This window comes from Triticum urartu, chromosome 2A (genome assembly GCF_056163025.1).
Source record: "Triticum urartu cultivar PI428250 chromosome 2A, HENAU_Tu73, whole genome shotgun sequence".
Taxonomy (NCBI): domain Eukaryota; kingdom Viridiplantae; phylum Streptophyta; class Magnoliopsida; order Poales; family Poaceae; genus Triticum; species Triticum urartu.
The window spans coordinates 284,827,785-284,847,191 of NC_141874.1; the positions used below are offsets into that span (position 1 = coordinate 284,827,785).

The following is a 19,407-nucleotide window of genomic DNA, read 5'->3' on the forward strand; positions in this document are numbered from 1 at the left end:
AGAGGGTTTTAGTCCGTATGACAACATACAAAACAACAATCATACCATAGGCTAGCTTCTAGGGTTCAGCCTCTCCGATCTCGTGGTAGATCTACTCTTGTACTACCCATATCATCAATATTAATCAAGCAGGATGTAGGGTTTTACCTCCATCAAGAGGGCCCAAACCTGGGTAAAACTTCGTGTCCCTTGCCTCATGTTACCATCCGGCCTAGACGCACAGTTCGGGACCCCCTACCCGAGATCCGCCGGTTTTGACACCGACATCGGGTATCAGGAATAAGATCAATGCGGAAGTCAACATCCCTCTCTGGTGGCTTACTAGGCAACTCGTCAGGGAAAACATTTGCATAATCACATGCCACTGGAACGGCTTCGATTGTTAACATAGTATTTGAGGTATCGGCAAGGGCCCATAGGAAGCCGGTCTTGACCGCTCATTGGCCAGAGAATAAGTTAGCTAGGACCAGGAGAGAGTGCACAGGAGCATCTCCCTGAAAGATCAACTCCTCAGCAAATGGGGCCTGCAGTGACATGGTCCTCCAGAACATGATCTCACGACATGATATCGGTGTATCCAATCCATGCCAAGAATAATTTCAAAAGGCTTTAGTGGAATCACCATATGAGTTCCTCATCATCTATAGATATCACACACCCAAGACAGACGATGGATGAAGAAATTGGACCATGAGGAGAACTAAGAAACACTGACTGAGAAATTTGTTGCCTAGATAAGTTGGCCTTAATTGCAAATTCTAACAACACGAACGAATAGGTAGCTCCCAAATCAAAAAGGACAGGTACATCATGTGAGCCAACTGGAAGTATACCTGTCATGACATCCCGTCGACCCAAAGAAGCACCAGTGGGCATGGCATGAACTCTAGGCTATGGTGGAACAGAGGAAGACCCAACACCCTGCTGTGGTGGTGCAGGTAGCTGAAGTGGTGTTGTCAATGTAGAAAGATTAGACGAAGGCATAGCAACAACCTACCAAACATAGCTAGGAGGTGGCATACATGCTGGTGGAAACTGGGGAGTAGAAGTGGAAGTTGCTAACACATGCATAGATCCCTGAGATGATGCAGGTATGCTGGTAGGGTTTTGATGACATACGAGTCCCTTATGACCCTCATGACTACAATCATGACATTTCCCAGTCCAGGAACACTCAGAAGCACGGTGCCCTTCACCACACTTGAAACAAATCATGCCTTGCCCTGGCACCGGGCGAAAAGATGGTACCAATGAAGAAGAACGAGGCACTGAAGAATACTGAGGCCTTGACTGCTTGAACTTTGTTGTTTGTTGCAGACGGTAATTTCCCTTGAACTTCGTGAAAGGAGGCCAAGGAGTAGACCCACTTCCACCGTGGTAACTCATGTTCGAGTCACCACCCGTGCCACTAGAACCTCCAGTGCGACTCTCTTGGGCTTCTGCGAGGTGGACCTCCAACTCCATCCCTCTAGCCCTCCTAACCATGGATAGATAATCTATAGGGGATTTGCTCCGATCACTTCTCTGTACTTTGAATTCAGCCCCCTAACTAATACCATGGCCTTCTCGGCCTCATTACACTTCACTTGATCCACAAAAAGTACCATCTTACTAAATTATGCCTCATACTCATCCACGACTAACTTCCCTTCTTAATGTAGTTCAACTTCATCACTGCCATTTCCTCCTTGGATGATTCTTAATAATAATTAACGGTGAATTGTTGCACAAAAACTCCCAAGTGGGTTACCCAAGAATAGCTGCACGGACTCCTGTCCACCAATCATCAGTAAGATCCTTATGGTTGAAGCACACAAATTGGACTCTCTTTTGTGAAGTTAACTCCATATCATCCATATATTTCTCCATGGTATCTAGCCACGATCTTGAATCCATTGATGTCCCAGTTCCATCAAATCAATCAGCTTTCATACCTATCCAATCTTTTAGAATCATCCCTGGATCATAGTGCCCACCACTATTAGCAGATTCTCTTGCAGGGCCCCTTCTTCATGATGACTATGCTCACTTTCCACATAAGATTACTCTATCCGATTATTGCATCCTCTACGACCACGACCTCTACCCCTTAAGCATAGTGATACATCTCCAACATATCTATAATTTTTGATTGTTCCATGCTATTATATTATCTATTTTGGATGTTTTATATGCATTAATATGCTATTTTATATGATTTTTGGGACTAACCTATTAACCTAGAGCCAAGTGCCAATTTCTATTTTTCCTTGTTTTAGAGTTTCGCAAAAAAGGAATACCAGATGGAGTCCAAACGGAATAAAACTTTCGCGATGATCTTTCTTGGACCAGAAGACACCCAGGAGACTTGGAGTGCAAGTCGAAGAGCCACGAGGTGGCCACAAGGGTGGACGCGCCCAGGGGGTGGGGCACGTCCCCCAACCTTGTGGGCCCCTCGGTGGCCTCCTGATCTAGATCTTCCTCCTATATATACTCTTATATCCTGAAAACTTCCAGGAGAGCCATGAGACCACTTTTACACCACTGCAACCTATTTTACCCTTGAGATCCCATCTTGGGGCCTTTTCCGGCATCCTGCCGGAGGGGGCTTCGATCATGAAGGGCTTCTACATCAACACCATTGCCTCTCTGATGAAGCGTGAGTAGTTTACCACAGACCTACGGGTCCATAGCTAGTAGCTAGATGGCTTTTTCTATCTATTTGATTCTTAATACTGTGTTCTCCTTGATGTTCTTGGAGATCTATTCGATGTAATACTCTTTTGCGGTGTGTTTGCCGTGATCCGATGAATTGTGGATTTATGATCAGCTTATATTTGAATATTATTTGAATGTCCTCAGAATTCTTTTATGCATGATTTGATATCTTTGCAAGTCTCTTCGAACTATCGATTTGGTTTGGCCAACTAGATTGGTTTTTCTTGCAATGGGATAAGTGCTTAGCTTTGGGCTCAATCTCGCGGTGTCCTTTCCCAGTGACAGTAGGGGCAGGAAGGCATGTATTATATTGTTGCCATCGAGGATAACAAGATGGGGTTTTCATCATATTGCTTGAGTTAATACCGCTACATGTGCTAAAGATTCTTGTATAAAGCCTGTTCAGATACAAAACAAATATGTAGAAAAAAACAAAAAACTAATAAAATTAGCAGTAGCGAGGGAGAAAAGTTTGCAGCAGCGTGCAACTAGCAGTAGTGCAGCCTATTAAAGTGCGCTGGAGCTATTATCAGTAGCGCGCTTCTATACAGCTTGCTGCTACTACGGTTGTATAGCAGTAGCGCGGGAAACACGCGCTGCTACTACAGGTTAGCTGTGGCGCCGTATCTGTAGCGCGTGTACCCGTGCTACTGCTATACCTAAAACCCGCGCTACTACTAGGATTTTCCCTAGTAGTGACATCATGTCATCTTACTTAATGTGTTACTCTATTCTTACGAAATTAATACTCTAGATGCAGGCAGGAGTCGGTCGATATGTGGAGTAATAGTAGTAGGTGCAGAAACATTTCGGTCTACTTGACACGGACATGATGCCTATATTCATGATCATTGCCTTAGATATCGTCATAACTTTGCGCTTTTCTATCAATTGCTCGACAGTAATTTGTTCACCCACCGTAATAATTCCTTTCTTGAGAGAAGCCTCTAGTGAAACCTGTCAGCATTCTGGGAACGGGGGTCCCCATACTTGCCTGCCTGCGGCCTGCTGCGTGGCTAAGCCCGCGGGCCGTACGGCCCATCTTCATCAACAAGGCATCCAAGACCCTCGCGAGGGGCCAAGCCTCGCAAGGCGGACGACACAAGACCTCCTCTGGAGTGGTCTAGTCGGGCAGGCTCATGAGGGGCAGAGATAACAAGGCGAGGCAAACCTCACGAGGCTCTCATGACGTGAGCCATGATGATCGACACCAGGCGGGCGCCAGGCGGGCGCCAGCATGCGCAACGTCCTTGTTTCCTCTTTGGTGCTAAGGATACCAGCGCAGGCGAGGAGTACCGAGGCATCAGGCAAAGGTTGCCATTTTGGTGCAACAAGGCCAAGACCCAAAGGACGACAAGACAGAGGTCATCGTGGAGCCCAAGACGGCGTCACCACCAGAGCCTTTGGCAGGCGAAGACCACTTTTGTTAGGATGGCTTGTACTAGTTGTCCCCCTTCAAATTAGCCCGCCGTTGTTGGCTCCCTTCCTGCTCAATATTTGGGAAGAGGACCAGGGCCTATATAAATAGGACTAGCCACCACCATAGCTAGGGGATGGACCTCATCTTGGATAGAGAGCCTAAAGATCATCCACACACACACAAGTTAGCCAAGCACAAGAACACCTCAACCTCAGGAGGCTGTTCTTCCCCTTGTATTATTCATCATCAGCCCAAGAGGCAATCCACCACCACCACACTGGAGTAGGGTATTACACCACAATGGTGGCCCGGACCAGTATAAATCTTGTGTCTTTCTGTGTTGCGAGGTTGTTGAGTTCGTCCGCGAGATCTTAGCGAGCTAGGGCATAGATCGGTGGGAGGAAAGGACTTCGGGCGCACCCCAGTGTTTGAACCTTAAGGGTTTGCCGGAACCCCACATCTGACATTTGGCGTGCTAGGTAGGTGTGCGCCGTAGCTTCCCTTCCATTAGTTTGTCGCTCCATCGCTCCATCGTCTCCATGGTGGATGCTCGCCGTGCTCGAGCTGAGCGTTGGCCTGCCCTCACCGCCCGTGTTGCTCAGACGGACCCCATCGGCAGGCCACCTCGTCGTTCTACGTCTCCCGCCACCAACGCTGCCACCGGCCCGGTGGGGAACGATCAGCAAGGGTCTTCACTGCATCCTTCGGTGCGGCAGGACGGCCGCACCGCCACTCCATCGCTGACCTCGGCCGGTTCTTCGGCTCATGCACACCGCGCTCCCATGGAGGCGCTGACCCCGGCCGGTTCTTCGTCTCATGCACACCATGCTCCCATGGAGGAGTGGCTTGACCGCGTCACTGAGCTCGTCCACGCCATAGGGGGCTCCCCGGCGCTATCTGTCTCTCTGCCTCACCCTCAGCCGGCCACGGGCGACGAGGCCCGTGGCACGCCTCCACCACCCCAGCCTAAAGACGGCGCCTTGGCACCAAGGCACGTGGCCCCGCGGTGTGATCCGCTACGCCCGGTGCACGTGCTTGAAGAGAGGAGCAGCCAAGAAATCCCTCGGCCGGGAGGAGCTACACCCGCGCTCCCCGCACCGCCTCGTCAAGACCGCGTGCCGCCCGCGGCGGCGCCGCGCGGACCTCATCAAGACCAAGCTCCACTTCCATGGAGGGCCCCAATAACTACGGCCGGTTGCCCCGCCTTCACCCCTGAGCTGCGCAGCGTCGCCTAGCCAGGCAAGTTCAAGCCAGATCTGCCTCCTTGCTACGACGGCACCGCCGACCCCGCGGAGTTCTTGCAGCTCTACGAGCTCAGCATCGAAGCAGCCAACGGCGACAAGAAAGTCATGGCAAACTGGTTTCCCATGGCTCTCAAGGACGGGGCCCACTCCTAGCTCCTGAACCTGCAGCACGGCTCGATCTCCTCCTAGGACGAGATGCGCGGCCACTTCGTCGCCAACTTCCAGGGCAGTCGTGACCGCCCGCCGGCCACGGGCGACCTGCGCCGCATCAAGCAACAGCTAGGGGAGACCCTCCAGAACTACATCCAGCGCTTCAACAACACCCGCCTCAAGATCCCCAATGTCACGGATGAGGCCATCATCTCCGCGTTCTCCGACGGTGTCTGTGACATCAAGATGAACGAAGACCTTGCTATCCACGAGGAGCTCTGCACGTCTCAGGAGCTGTTCAACCTGGTGACCAAGTGCGCAACAGCTGAGGAGGGGCGCCTTTCCCTCCTTGAGCTGCCAGTCGCAAGAGCAGAGGAAAAGAAAGCCAAGGCCAAGGACGTTAAGCGCAAGGAGCAGCAGTGCTAGCGGCGGAGCCCGAGTTATCCAAGAATAGCCGACCAGTCTGCGCCTTCCACAACCTGAACACCCACAACACTAGCGAGTGCCAAGAGCTCCGAGCCCTACGCGAGGGACGCTACGGTCGACGCCCCGAGTGTAGCGACCGGGGCTTCGGCCACGGAGGAGGACATGGAGGCGGACGCTGGGACGACAGTGGCCCGCGCCAGGAATGGCACGACAGGCCTCGTGAGGACTGCTGGCAGGACCATCCTCACGAGGGGCCCTGGAGGGACCAGCCTAGTGAGGATCGCCCCCAAAGCAACGCCGGTCTTCCCTCGCTGCCGCCACCAAGAAGGAACGACGATCATCATCAGGACGAGGGGGCTGGGGGCTTCCAGGAGCCGCGTGCAATCGCCTGCATCTTGGGCGGTGCCCAGGCCCTAGCCTCTCAACACATCTTCAAATGGTTCGCTCGTGAGGTGAATGCGGCGCTCCCCAAGCTTGAGGCCACCCGCCCGCTCAAGTGGTCCCAGTGCACCATCACTTTCGACTCGGCAGATCACCTCAAGTGCGTGGCCATCGCCGGCGTCCTCCCGATGTTGTGTTCCCCAGTCATCAGCGGTGTGCAGGTTACCAAGACCCTCATCGATGGCGGTGCAGGGCTCAACGTCCTATCCGTCGACACCTTCGACAACCTCCAAGTGCCATTTGAGCAGCTCCAGCTTACCAAACCTTTCTCAGGAGTGACCGAGGGCTCCACCACACCGATAGGGCAGGTCCGCCTGCCTCTCACCTTCGGTACACACGACAACTATTGCACCGAGCTCATCGACTTCGACGTCGCCCACATCTGCCTGCCGTACAACGCCATCCTCGGGTATCCGGCACTGGCCAAGTTCATGGCAGTCACCCACCACGGCTACAACATCTTCAAGATTCCTGGAAGCGGTAGTGTCATCACGGTCCCATGTGAAGAAAGGGATGTAGTGTGCTCCCTCGAGCGCGCCTTCCAAGCTGCAGCAATCGACGACCCCGACAGCAAAAGTGAGGGCCCTCCGGAGGCCATCCCTAAGAAGAAGCAGCTGCGCCGCGCAGGACCTCAGGAGGATGGCGTCGCGGCAAGAGCTTCATCAGGATCAGCATCCATCCCAGGAGCGCCTCCCTCCATCGCGTAGGAAGGTGTGCCCAGCGCCCTCCTTGGGCAAGGCTCGGGGCCTCTCTTCTAGAGGGCCTCAGGCCTTGCCAACCTCACGAGGAAGGCGCTTGGCCACCACTTGGAGGCGTGCTACGCGACACGTTTTCCTCAGGAGAACATAGGGAAAGGGGTTCCCACCACTCAGGAGTTCATCGCCAAGACCACACAGGAACTGCAAGATGCAAGATCCATGCGCGGCGACAGCTGCTCACAGGGCGCGGCTCACCATCGAGGCGATGGTGCAGAAATACGCGTCTGCATCGACATCCCAGGGCTCAACAGGGCCGCATCTCAGGAGCGCTTCTGGCCTTCGCGTGTGGGCCGTTGCGAGGGCCCGCCACACAACTATGTTTGCATGCCATTCGGCTTGCCGAGCGTGGCGTCGCGGCGTGACCTGGAGGCTCAAGAGGCTAGGTACCACATCATCCTATAGGGAATGGAGACGGTCTTCAGGGATCCTCTTGAGCCCCCAGAGCCTCCCGAGGCTCAGGGCTCCGGTGGCTAATGAGGAGTCGTTTCTTCGACACGCGCCTTCAGCTGCACCAACTCTGCTTCGTCTACAGAACCAGGTGACATCTCCAAAGCTCGTTAAGCTGGGGGCGCCCCTTGGGATGCATTATTCCCAGGCCGTGTGGGTCCGCCCCTACGGCATGTACCCCATTTTCTTATGTCTTTAGCTTACCTTGTTGGGGGCGCCCCTCGGGCCGCATCATCCCCAAGCCGCTCGGGCCGGACCCAGTGGCATGTATCTTCCTTCATTTACCCAAGCTGATTTGCGTTCCCTGCTTAACCTGCCTATAGTTATCACCTGCTCGATCATCGCCTCCCATAGGGCCTCCTCACAAGCACGGCACTGGTGCATGGGTCCGTCCCTACCACGTCGACAAATCTGAGCGGTCGAGCTCTGGCTCGCGGAACGCCCCGTGCACGTCACCTCACCAGGCCCTGAGTGCCTTCACTTCATCCAGACCAACCAGCGGCAGGCTGACGGCTGTAACGGCAAATCATGTTCTTCCTGTGCCTGTTCACAGGGACCCCATGGGGAGGATAGCAGGCGGCACCGCGAGTCTCTTACTGGCTCTCCAGCCCTCACCCCCTGGCCTTGACCACGACATCGCGACCTGGCATACCAGTGGCGGCTAGGCTCGCTCGAGGGCCGGGACCTGAGGAAGCAGAGCACTAAGGAGAGCATGGCAGGAGGGAAACTCGTATGGGCCAGCCTGGCTATGCCGCACAAGTTGGCGCGCAGCCCCAGTGCAACGTCAGGAATCGCCACGAAGTTCACAAGATAAGTCTCGCCCTCGGATCGGCTAAATGTCTGGGCCTTATGGACACTCATGCCTTGCCGCAATCCCATTGCGACCACGTCAACTCCCTTTCTTACCTTACCATGGCCGCTTGAGCGCTAAAGAGGACCTCCTGAGCATCGCGCCTCAGGGGCTCTTACTGGACCTCGGGCCGCACACCTCCTGGCCTTGACCACAGCACGTGACCTGGCATACCAGTGACGGTTGTAGCCTGCCTAGGGACCGGGACCTATCGGCATAGAGCAACAAGCTATCGCGAGGAAAGAAAGGGGGGACCGAGCCTTAACGGGACACGCGTTCATCAAATCTTCATAACAGGGAAGATAAGCACAAAAGGCATTACAGACCCTTACATGCCCCCACGGGGCACTTCGTGATTCTTCGCAGGAAACAAAAGCTAAGACTAAGAAGAACCCTATCTACACCCTCCTGTGGCAGACGCCAACATCAAGAATGGGCAATGGGAGGCCGGCTCCAACCCCATCCAGATCAGCGGCAGCGACGACCGGACGCGGCAGCACTGCTCCGAGCGTGGCGAGAGCTCGGGGGTGATACGTCTCCAACGTATCTATAATTTTTGATTGCTCCATGCTATATTATCTACTGTTTTGGACATTATTGGGATTTATTATCCACTTTTATATTATTTTTGGGACTAACCTATTAACCAGAGGGCCAGCCCAGAATTGTTGTTTTTTTGCCTATTTTAGGGTTTCGAAGAAAATGAATATCAAACGGAGTCCAAACGGAATGAAACCTTCAGGACCATGATTTTCTCACCGAACATGATCCAGGAGACTTGGACCCTACATCAAGAAATAAAGGAGGAGGCCACGAGGTAGGGGGGCGCGCCTACCCCCCAGGCGCGCCCTCCTCCCTCGTGGGGCCCCTGTTGCTCCACCGATGTATTCCTTCCTCCTATATATACCTACATACCCCCAAACGATCAGAGACGGAGCCAAAACCCTAATTCCACCGCCGTAACTTTCTGTGTCCACGAGATCCCATCTTGGGGCCTGTTCCGGAGCTTCGTCGGAGGGGGCATCCATCACGGAGGGCTTCTACATCAACACCATAGCCCCTCCGATGAAGTGTGAGTAGTTTACCTTAGACCTTCGGGTCCATAGTTATTAGCTAGATGGCTTCTTCTCTCTTTTTGGATCTCAATACAATGTTCTCCCCCTCTCTTGTGGAGATCTATTCGATGTAATCTTCTTTTTGTGGTGTTTTTGTTGAGACCGATGAATTGTGGGTTTATGATCAAGATAATCTATGAACAATAATTGAATCCTCTCTGAATTCTTTTATGTATGATTGGTTATCTTTGCAAGTCTCTTCGAATTATCAGTTTGGTTTGGCCTACTAGATTGATCTTTCTTGCAATGGGAGAAGTGCTTAGCTTTGGGTTCAATCTTGTGGTGTCCTTTCCCAGTGATAGTGGGGGCAGCAAGGCACGTATTGTATTGTTGCCATCGAGGATAACAAGATGGGGGTTTTATCATATTGCATGAATTTATCCCTCTACATCATGTCATCTTGCTTAAGGCGTTACTCTGTTTTCATGAAGTTAATATTCTAGATGCATGCTGGATAGCGGTCGATGAGTGGAGTAATAGTAGTAGATGCAGGCAGGAGTCGGTCTACTTGTCTCGGACATGATGCCTATATACATGATCATACCTAGATATTCTCATAACTATGCTCAATTCTGTCAATTGCTCAACAGTAATTCGTTCACCCACCGTAAAATACTTATGCTCTTGAGAGAAGCCACTAGTGAAACCTATGGCCCCCGGGTCTACCTTCATCATATTAATCTTCCAATACGTAGTTATTTCCTTTGCTTTTTTACTTTGCTTTTATTTTACTTTGCATCTTTATCACAAAAATACCAAAAATATTATCTTATCATATCTGTCGGATCTCACTCTCGTAAGTGACTGTGAAGGGATTGACAACCCCTTATTGTGTTGGTTGCAAGGAGTTATTTGTTTTGTGCAGGCACGAGGGACTCACGCGTAGCCTCCTACTAGATTGATACCTTGGTTCTCAAAAACTGAGGGAAATACTTACGTTACTTTGCTGCATCATCCTTTTCTCTTCAAGGAAATCCAACGCAGTGCTCAGGAGGTAGCAGGGGGTACGTAGCTGTCATCGCTCGTCTCCGGAGTCTTGTAGAGCTCAGGAGAGCTGCTGGACTCCCAAGGGCTGCTGCTGCTGGAGTGGTCGTGAGCGGAGCGCGCGTCAGCCTCACGCTCCTCTCCGGAGCAGCACTCCAGGCGGCGGCCCTCGGCATCGAAGACCTTGAAGAAGAGCGTGGAGACGCCGTCGTACTCAAGGTGGATCACGAGGGCACCCCTCGCGCGGCAGACCCACGCGATCTCGCCCCAGCCACGAGTCATGAAGATCTTGCCGGAGGGGACCGCTTCGATCTCCGCTCCAATCGCCGAAGCGCCGCAGTCGCCGTGCTGCAGCCAAAGCTCGAGAGGCCCCCTCGGCGGCATCACGTTGGAGAAGAACCATAGGAAGCGGATCCAAGAGCTTGGGGCATCGGCGCCCACAGCACTAGCTCGCGTGAGGAGTCCGCGGTGTGGATTCCTGGGGCGACGACGAGCGTCGCCGCGGAGCAGCGGCCCCGGGCGCGGCGCCGGCGGCGCTGCTCGTCGCTCCGCCTTCCTGAGTCCTCGGCTTGGGCAAATAGGGGTAGCAGATACCCTGGGGGAGGCCGCTCGAACCAAGGCCTCGTCACCACCTGCATCGCCGCTTTGTCACGGCGGTGGATCGCGCTTTTCTTCGGCGGAAGTGGCTCCGAGTCATCTCGGGGGGCCTTCCCCTTTTCTTCGGCGGAGAACCTTCTGATAGGCGCCATTGGTGCTAGCAACAAAGCGAGGAAGAAGCAATGAAGGAAAGTGCTGCCTGCGACAGCCTTTTGTCAGGTCGAGGAGTTGCCGAGGTTGCGTGGGGAAGTGGAGACGCCCACGTCCAATCAACCGCCACGCGTCAACCAAGGACGCATGGTTTTGGGGGACTACGGTGCTCCGTACTTGACCTTGTCTTCGCCGCGAAGCCAAGCCCGAGCGCACCTTGGGCCCGGGGGCTACTGTCGGTGTTCTGGGAACGGGGTCCCCATACTCGCCTGCCTGCGTCCCGCTGCGTGGCTAAGCCAGCAGGCCGTACGGCCCATCTTCATCAACAAGGCATCCAAGACCCTCGCGAGGGGCCAAGCCTCGCGAGGCGGATGACCAAAGACCTCCTCTGGAGTGGTCTAGTCGGGCAGGCTCATGAGGGGCGGAGAGAACAAGGCGAGGCAAACCTCACGAGGCTCTCGTGACGTGAGCCATGACGATCGACACCAGGAGGGCGCCAGGCGGGCACCAGCGTGCGTAGCGTCCTTGTTTCCTCTTTGGTGCTAAGGAGACCAGCACAGGCGAGGAGTACCGAGGCATCAGGCAAATGTTGCCATTTTGGTGCAACAAGACCAAGACCTGAAGGACGGCAAGACGGAGGTCATCGTGGAGCCCAAGACGGCATCACCATCAGATCCTTTGGCAGGCGAAGACCACTTTTGTTAGGATGGCTTGTACTAGTTGTCCCCCTTCAAATTAGCCCGCCGTTGTTGGCTCCCTTCCCGCTCAATATTTGGAAAGAGGACCAGGGCCTGTATAAATAGGACTAGCCACCACCATAGCTAGGGGATGGACCTCATCTCAGATAGAGAGCCTAAAGATCATCCCCACACACACAAGTTAGCCAAGCATAAGAACACCTCAACCTCAGGAGGTTGTTCTTCCCCTTATATTGTTCATCATCAGCCCAAGAGGCAATCCACCACCACCACACTGGAGTAGGGTATTACACCTCAATGGTGGCCCGAACCAGTATAAATCTTGTGCCTTTCTGTGTTGCGGGTTCGTCCAGTTCGTATGCGAGATCTTAGCGAGCTAGGGCGTAGATCACTGGGAGGAAAAGACTTCATGCGCACCCCAGTGTGCGAACCTTAAGGGTTTGCCAAAACCCCACATCGGACAAAACCCATGGCCCCCAGGTCTATTTTCCATCATATAAGTTTCCGATCTACAATTTTAGTTTCCTATTTACTTTATTTTGCAATCTGTACTTTCTGTTCCATAAACCAAAAATATTACTTACCGTTTATCCATCTCTATCAGATCTCACTTTGCGAATAACCGTGAAGGGATTGACAACCCCTTTGTCGCGTTGGTTGCAAGTTGGTGTTTGCTTGTGCAGGTATTCGGTGGCTTGTCACATTGTCTCCTACTGGATTGATACCTTGGTTCTCAAAACTGAAGGAAATACTTATGCTACTTTGCTGCATCACCCTTTCCTCTTCAAGGGAAAACCCAACGCGAGCTCAAGAGGTAGCAAGAAGGATTTCTGGCGCCCTTCTTGGGGAGATCTATGCCAAGCCTTGACATACCAAGTACCCATCATAAACTCTCATCCCTCGCATTACATTATTTTCCATTCGCCTCTCATTTTCCTCTCCCCCACTTCTAAAACGATTTTCGAAAAGATTCCCTTTTCTTTGCCCCTCTTTCGTTCGTCTTCTTTGTTTGCTTGTTTTTCTCCACCATGTCTGAAAGTGGGGAGGTTATCACTCAAAAGGATATTTGTAAGGATGGGGGAAACTTTGATACTCTTATTAATTCTGAACCTCATGAAGAAACTACTATCTTGCATGCTAAAAAATTCCGCATAGGTAGCTGAAATATTATTGGAAAAGGGGTTATTCAAGATTTCTTTACTTGTGCCGGTGTGCTCCCCACTATGGGTGGATCTATCCTCCATAAAACTAGTAGCCTTGCGGATGCTATATGATTGCTTATTGTTGAACTTGAAAGACAATTTATTCACATGCATCCATCCATACAAAGGATTTTTCTAGAGTTTTCTAATATTGAGCATTCTTCTATTAAGCGTGCCGCCACTATATTCCTAGTTCATGAGTTTAGATTTATTATGAAAGAATCTAGTGAAATATTCTCTCATTATAAAGTAGACGGTGGTCGTCCCCATATAGAGGGAGTCCTCTTTAATCAAGAGGATATAATGCGTTTACGGTCTCTAGATCATGTTGCTTATAACAAAAATTTAAGAAAGAGGGTTCCAACCGATGCTTTAGTCAATAAGATTTCTGAGCTTAATGATGATTTTTCTATTCAAAGCAACGGATTGGGTTTCTCTCTTGAACACAAGGTCATGAATTTTTTCCAAAAGAATGCTTATAATGATGAGTTGATCATACAATATGAGGGGCTGAAGGAGGAATCAATTCCTCCCGAGATCGATCTTGGGGATTCTTATCCCGTTAAATTTAGCCCTTTTGATTACTTTTGCTTGCATCAAAGAAAACTTGCTGCTGAACGAAGAGAGTATGAGATGATTTTTCGAGATTTGTCTTATCATTATTACGATTATACTTAGATCTATTCATGTTTTTATGCCTAGCTAGGGGAATTAAACAATAGCGCTTGTTGGGAGGCAACCCAATTTTATTTTTGTTCTTGCTTTCTAGATCCTGTTTTGAAATAAATATTTCATCTAGCCTCTAGTTAGATGTGGTTTTGTGTTTTAATTAGTGTTTGTGCCAAGTAAAACCTTTGGGATAACTTACAGTAATAGTTGATTTGATCCTGCTGAAAAACAGAAACTTTTGCGCCAGGAGATTAGTTTTGTTTTTGAAAAGGACTGTGATAAAATATTGATTCTTCTTGAAGAGGATTAATAAGCAAATTTTCTAGGACTTCCTAATTTATCAGGATTTTTGGAGTTACAGAAGTATTCGAAATACCCATATTTCTACAGACTGTTCTGTTTTTGACAGATTCTGTTTTTCGCGTGTTGTTTGCTTATTTTGATGCATCTATGGCTAGTATCGGGGGGTATGTACCATGGAGAAGTTGTAATACAGTAGATAATACACCAATATAAGTAAATAATGAGTTCACAACAGTACCAAAAGTGGTGATTTACTTTCTTATACTAACGGAGCTTACGAGATTTTCTGTTGGATTTTTTTGTTGTGAAGTTTTCAAGTTTTGGGTAAGGATTTGATGGACTATGGAATAAGGAGTGGAAAGAGCCTAAGATTGGGGATTCCCAAGGCACCCCAAGGTAATATTCAAGGATGTCAAAAATCCTAAGCTTGGGGATGCCCCAGGAAGGCATCACCTCTTTCGTCTTTGTCTATCGGTAACTTTACTTGCGGCTATATTTTTATTCACCACATAATGTTTTTGTTGGAGCGTCTTGTATGATTTGAGTCTTTGCTTTTTAGTTTGCCACAATCATCCTTGCTGTACACACCTTTTGGGAGAGATACGCATGAATCGTGATTTATTAGAATACTCTATGTGCTTCACTTATATCTTTTGAGCTAGGCAAGTTTGCCCTAGTGCTTCACTTATATCTTTTTAGAGCACGGCAGTGGTTTTATTTTATAGAAATTGATGAACTCTCGTACATCACTTATATTATTTTGAGAGTCTTTAGAACGGCATGATAATTTGCTTTGGTTATAAAAATAGTCCTAATATGATAGGCATCCAAGAGGGATATAATAAAAACTTTCATATAAAATGCATTGAATACTACGAGAAGTTTGATTCCTTATCATTGTTTTGAGATATGAAGATGGTGATATTAGAGTCATTCTAGTGAGTAGTTGTGAATTTTATAAATACTTGTGTTAATGTTTGTGAGTCTTGTAGCATGCACGTATGGTGAACCGTTATGTGATGAAGTCGGAGCATGATTTATATATTGATTGTCTTAATTATGAATGGCGGTCGGGGACGAGCGATGGTATTTTCCTACAAATCTATCCCCCTAGGAGCATGCATGTAGTACTTTGTTTCGATGACTAATAGATTTTTCAATAAGTATGTGAGTTGTTTATGACTAATGTTGAGTGCATGGATTATACGCACTCTCACCTTTTCGCCATTGCTAGCCTCTCTAGTACTGCGCAACTTTCACCGGTACCATAAACCCACAACATACCTTCCTCAAAACAGCCACCATACCTACCTATTATGGCATTTCCATAGCCATTCCGAGATATATTGCCATGCAACTTTCCACCGTTCGGTTTATTATGAAACGCTCCATTATTGTCATATTGATTTGCATGATCATGTAGTTGACATTGTATTTGTGGCAAAGCCACGGTTCATCATTTTTTATACATGTCGCTCTTGATTCATTGCACATCCCCATCGGAGGCATTCACATAGAGTCATATTTTGTTCTAAGTATCGAGTTGTAATCTTTGAGTTGTAAGTAAATAAAAGTGTGATGATCTTCATTATTAGAGCATTGTCCCATGTGAGGAGAGGATGATGGAGACTATGATTCCCCCACAAGTCGGGATGAGACTCCAGATAAAAAAAGAGGCCAAAAAAAATTAGAGAAGGCCCAAATAAAAAAAGAGAGAAAGGAGAGAAGGGGCAATGTTACTATCCTTTTAACACACTTGTGCTTCAAAGTAGCACCATGATCTTCATGATAGAGAGTCTCCTATGATATCACTTTCATATACTAGTGGGAGTTTTCATTATAGAACTTGGCTTGTATATTCCAATGATGGGCTTCCTCAAAATGCCCTAGGTCTTCATGATAAAGCGAGTTGGATGCACACCCACTTAGTTTTCTTCTTGAGCTTTCATAAACTTATAGCTCTAGTGCATCCGTTTCATGGCAATCACTACTCACTCACATTGATATCTATTGATGGGCATATCCATAGCCTGTTGATATGCCTAGTTGATGTGAGACTATCTCCTTCTTTTTGTCTTCTCCACGACCACCGTCCATTCTACCTATAGTTCTATATCCATGGCTCATGCTCATGTTTGAGTGAGAGTTGAAAAAGTTTGAGAACGTAAAAAGTATCAAAAAATAGCTTGGCTTGTCATCGGGGTTGTGCATGATTTAAATATTTTGTGTGATGAAGATGGAGCATAGCCAGACTATATGCACTACAAAAAAAGACACTTCCGTGATGATACATGTTTGTCACAGTAGGACACGTTTTCTATCATGCATGTACATCCATGACGATTTTATGACAGAATCAAGATAGTCATACATGTGCTATCGTAGAAGTGTTCCATGACATTACCGAAATTATCATCACAGAAATGCCCACTTCCATGACGATAAATCATGCGTCATAGAAGTGCTTTCGTCAAGGGTGACCGACACGTGGCGTCCACCGTAATGGGTCGCCGTTAAGCTATCGGGTCCGGTTTTGGATCCGATGACCTGTTAACAACCCAGACCAATGAGGACTTTCCACGTGTAAAATTGTGATTGGTCGGAGGATACACGTGTTGGCTCACCGTTGGGACAGATGTCATCCATTCATTGGACAAGAGGTTCCTATGATACATCGGCATGTGGCACGGCCCAATAGAGGCCCATTCCGGTGAAAAGGCCAGCCAATTTGACTTGGTCAAAAGGTAATGGACCGGCCCACGGAAATCCTGTTAACAGCCTGTTCATATATAGCCCATTTACGGCCCGCTAACTCACGGCCTGTTATGGCCTATCGGAATTAAGCCAAGTAGCTTCATCTGGGCCGTCCAATATGATTCCAGCCCATTGTAACATCCATCCCATGTATGGCCCATGATGTCTTTCGGCCCATACGAGGGAATTTGTAACTCTTAGCCTATTAACGGCCCATGGTGAATCTGGCCCGCAATGAACAGTGTACCGCTTTATACCCATTAACGGCCCATTATTCCACTGGGCCGTTTCCAACCCGTGTTATCTTTCGGCCTTCTCAGGGCCCATTTATTCTTGGGCTTATTTCCAGCATTCGGTTACTTACGACCCGTTACTAGACTTTTCTGCTTGTGGGCCAAATTCAGCCCGTGGTTACAATCGGCCCGTTTGCGGCCTGTTAATCCTTTGGGTCGTTTTCGTAGAGTCATCAAATACGGCCGATTAACGACAGCCTGTTATGGTCGGCCCATGAACGGATGATTCCAAATCTAGCCCGTTTACGGCCCATAATGCAGTCTGTTATTGGCCCATGTTTGGCCGATCGATCATACGACCCGTGGAAGGCCCATTGATGCTACGGCCCATAGAAGGCCCATTGTTTCTACGGCCCTTAGAAGGCCCATTGTTTCTACAGCCTATAGGAGGCCCATGGTAACTACAGTAAATATGTAGCCCATGGTTATTGTGGCCTAGTTTTAAAAAATAGGTTATTGCGGCCATGAGTAAACCGCGGAAAAAGAACTGCACTGACTTCAAGCAAACAAATAAACAAGACATTAAGGAAATAAATAAGCAAGAAAATTACGCTAGGCTATCATGGTTATTACACATATTACATCCACTTGGCATCAAAGTTCGCCACCAGTGCAAGTATAGCGAACAAAGCCGCATATCATATACACTGGTTGTTAAAGTTGGCGACCATTGCAAATAAACGCCACGAGAAAACAAGTCCAGAACTGAAACCACTTCAGAAGAGATCAAGAAACAATATCCTGGGAACCCATAATGCTGACAAGATGCTTAGCAAGCTTATTAACTTTCTCTTGTTTGGCGCTTAAATCCTCCAGCACTTGATGTTTCCTCAGTCCTTCGGCTTCCTATCGCATAACATTCGATCGATGTCTTTCAACTTGAAGTTGAGACTCAAGAAGCCGAACTGATTCAGGCAGCGAGTTCGAAGAGATGGTGCCAGCAGTAGTAGCCAGTAACTCGAACACTACATCAAGAAATGACTTTGGGGTTGTCCCAGTGTCTTCAATATAGTTTTTATCAGCTTTCTTGGAGACCAACAAGGATGTCTCACTATCTTGAACCTTATCTGCATTACTTCCTTTACCATTGCATAACGGGGTACTCTTCTCCAATATTTTATCCGTGTTCTAAAAGAGAAACAAACAAAGACATCACAGGTTTACCATGTTGTATATGAAACTCATTTTGGTAAACCAGTTCAGTAGTAAGGTGGAAAGGATAACAGCATGAAACAAACATATATCTATGTAGTATGGTCACTGTATGGTTTATATCATTCTAGTTTATGTTGCCAAATCAAGATAGAGACAGTTTGAATCATATCTATTTAAGACAAAGCAGCATAGACAGAGTATAAGTGTGGGAAACTACACGACAATAACAACACTTGTAATGTGCATGGCATGAGAACATAACTGTTAATTCAATTGAAACTGAAATCAACATAGAGAAAGTTACAAAAGAAAACACGTTAAAGAAACAGGTTTAAAACATACCTGTTGCGCCATTGGAGTTTCAATTGCATCCTTCAAATTTGAAATTAGTTGGTATAAGTAAATACAGTGATGCAAGAGCAAAGTAGTATGAACCATAGCTATGGAACCTGACCTGAGAATAATTCTTATTCTACTTTAAACGTTGACTTGGGGTTCAGAGTGGTGGTCCTCGTGCTTTGGGCACTACAGTTGCCTTACTAACTACTCGTGTATGGGTGCTCTATGGTGGAGACAGTGTTGTGTCAACTGGAACTGGGTTACTATCTGCTGGGGTTGGGGTTAGAAGGGGTGTAGACGGTTCTCTGTCCAACTAGGCAGGGGTACAATTTGCGTGAGTCTGGGTTATGTGTGGTGGGGCTGGTTCTTGGGCAAGTACAACCGTGGTTCTATCTGCATCGACACGTAGCACGATCTTTTCTGAAGACCGTGTTTTTACTCGCACAGATACTGCCATCGCCCCCTCCAATTGAAATGGCTGATAAACAAGAAAAGTAATTGAATGTATAGACATTGTAAGATAGACTGGTGGAATGGATAGTAGGGAGGAAAACAGGGCATGAAATAATTCACATTTATGTTGTCTAAGCAAACATAATAGCAGGACATAATTTCACATATATGATGGCTAATTAAATAGGATAGCATGGCACAATTTCACATGTATGATGGCTAACTAAATAGGATAGAATGACATACTTCAAAATATGATGGC

At 48.6% G+C, this 19,407-nt stretch overlaps 1 pseudogene; it reads right to left on the reverse strand.

The window, feature by feature from the left end:
* Positions 1 to 618: 618 nt before the first annotated feature.
* On the reverse strand, positions 619 to 1,944 carry LOC147984844 (uncharacterized; annotated as a pseudogene).
* Between the last annotated feature and the right edge of the window lie 17,463 nt (positions 1,945 to 19,407).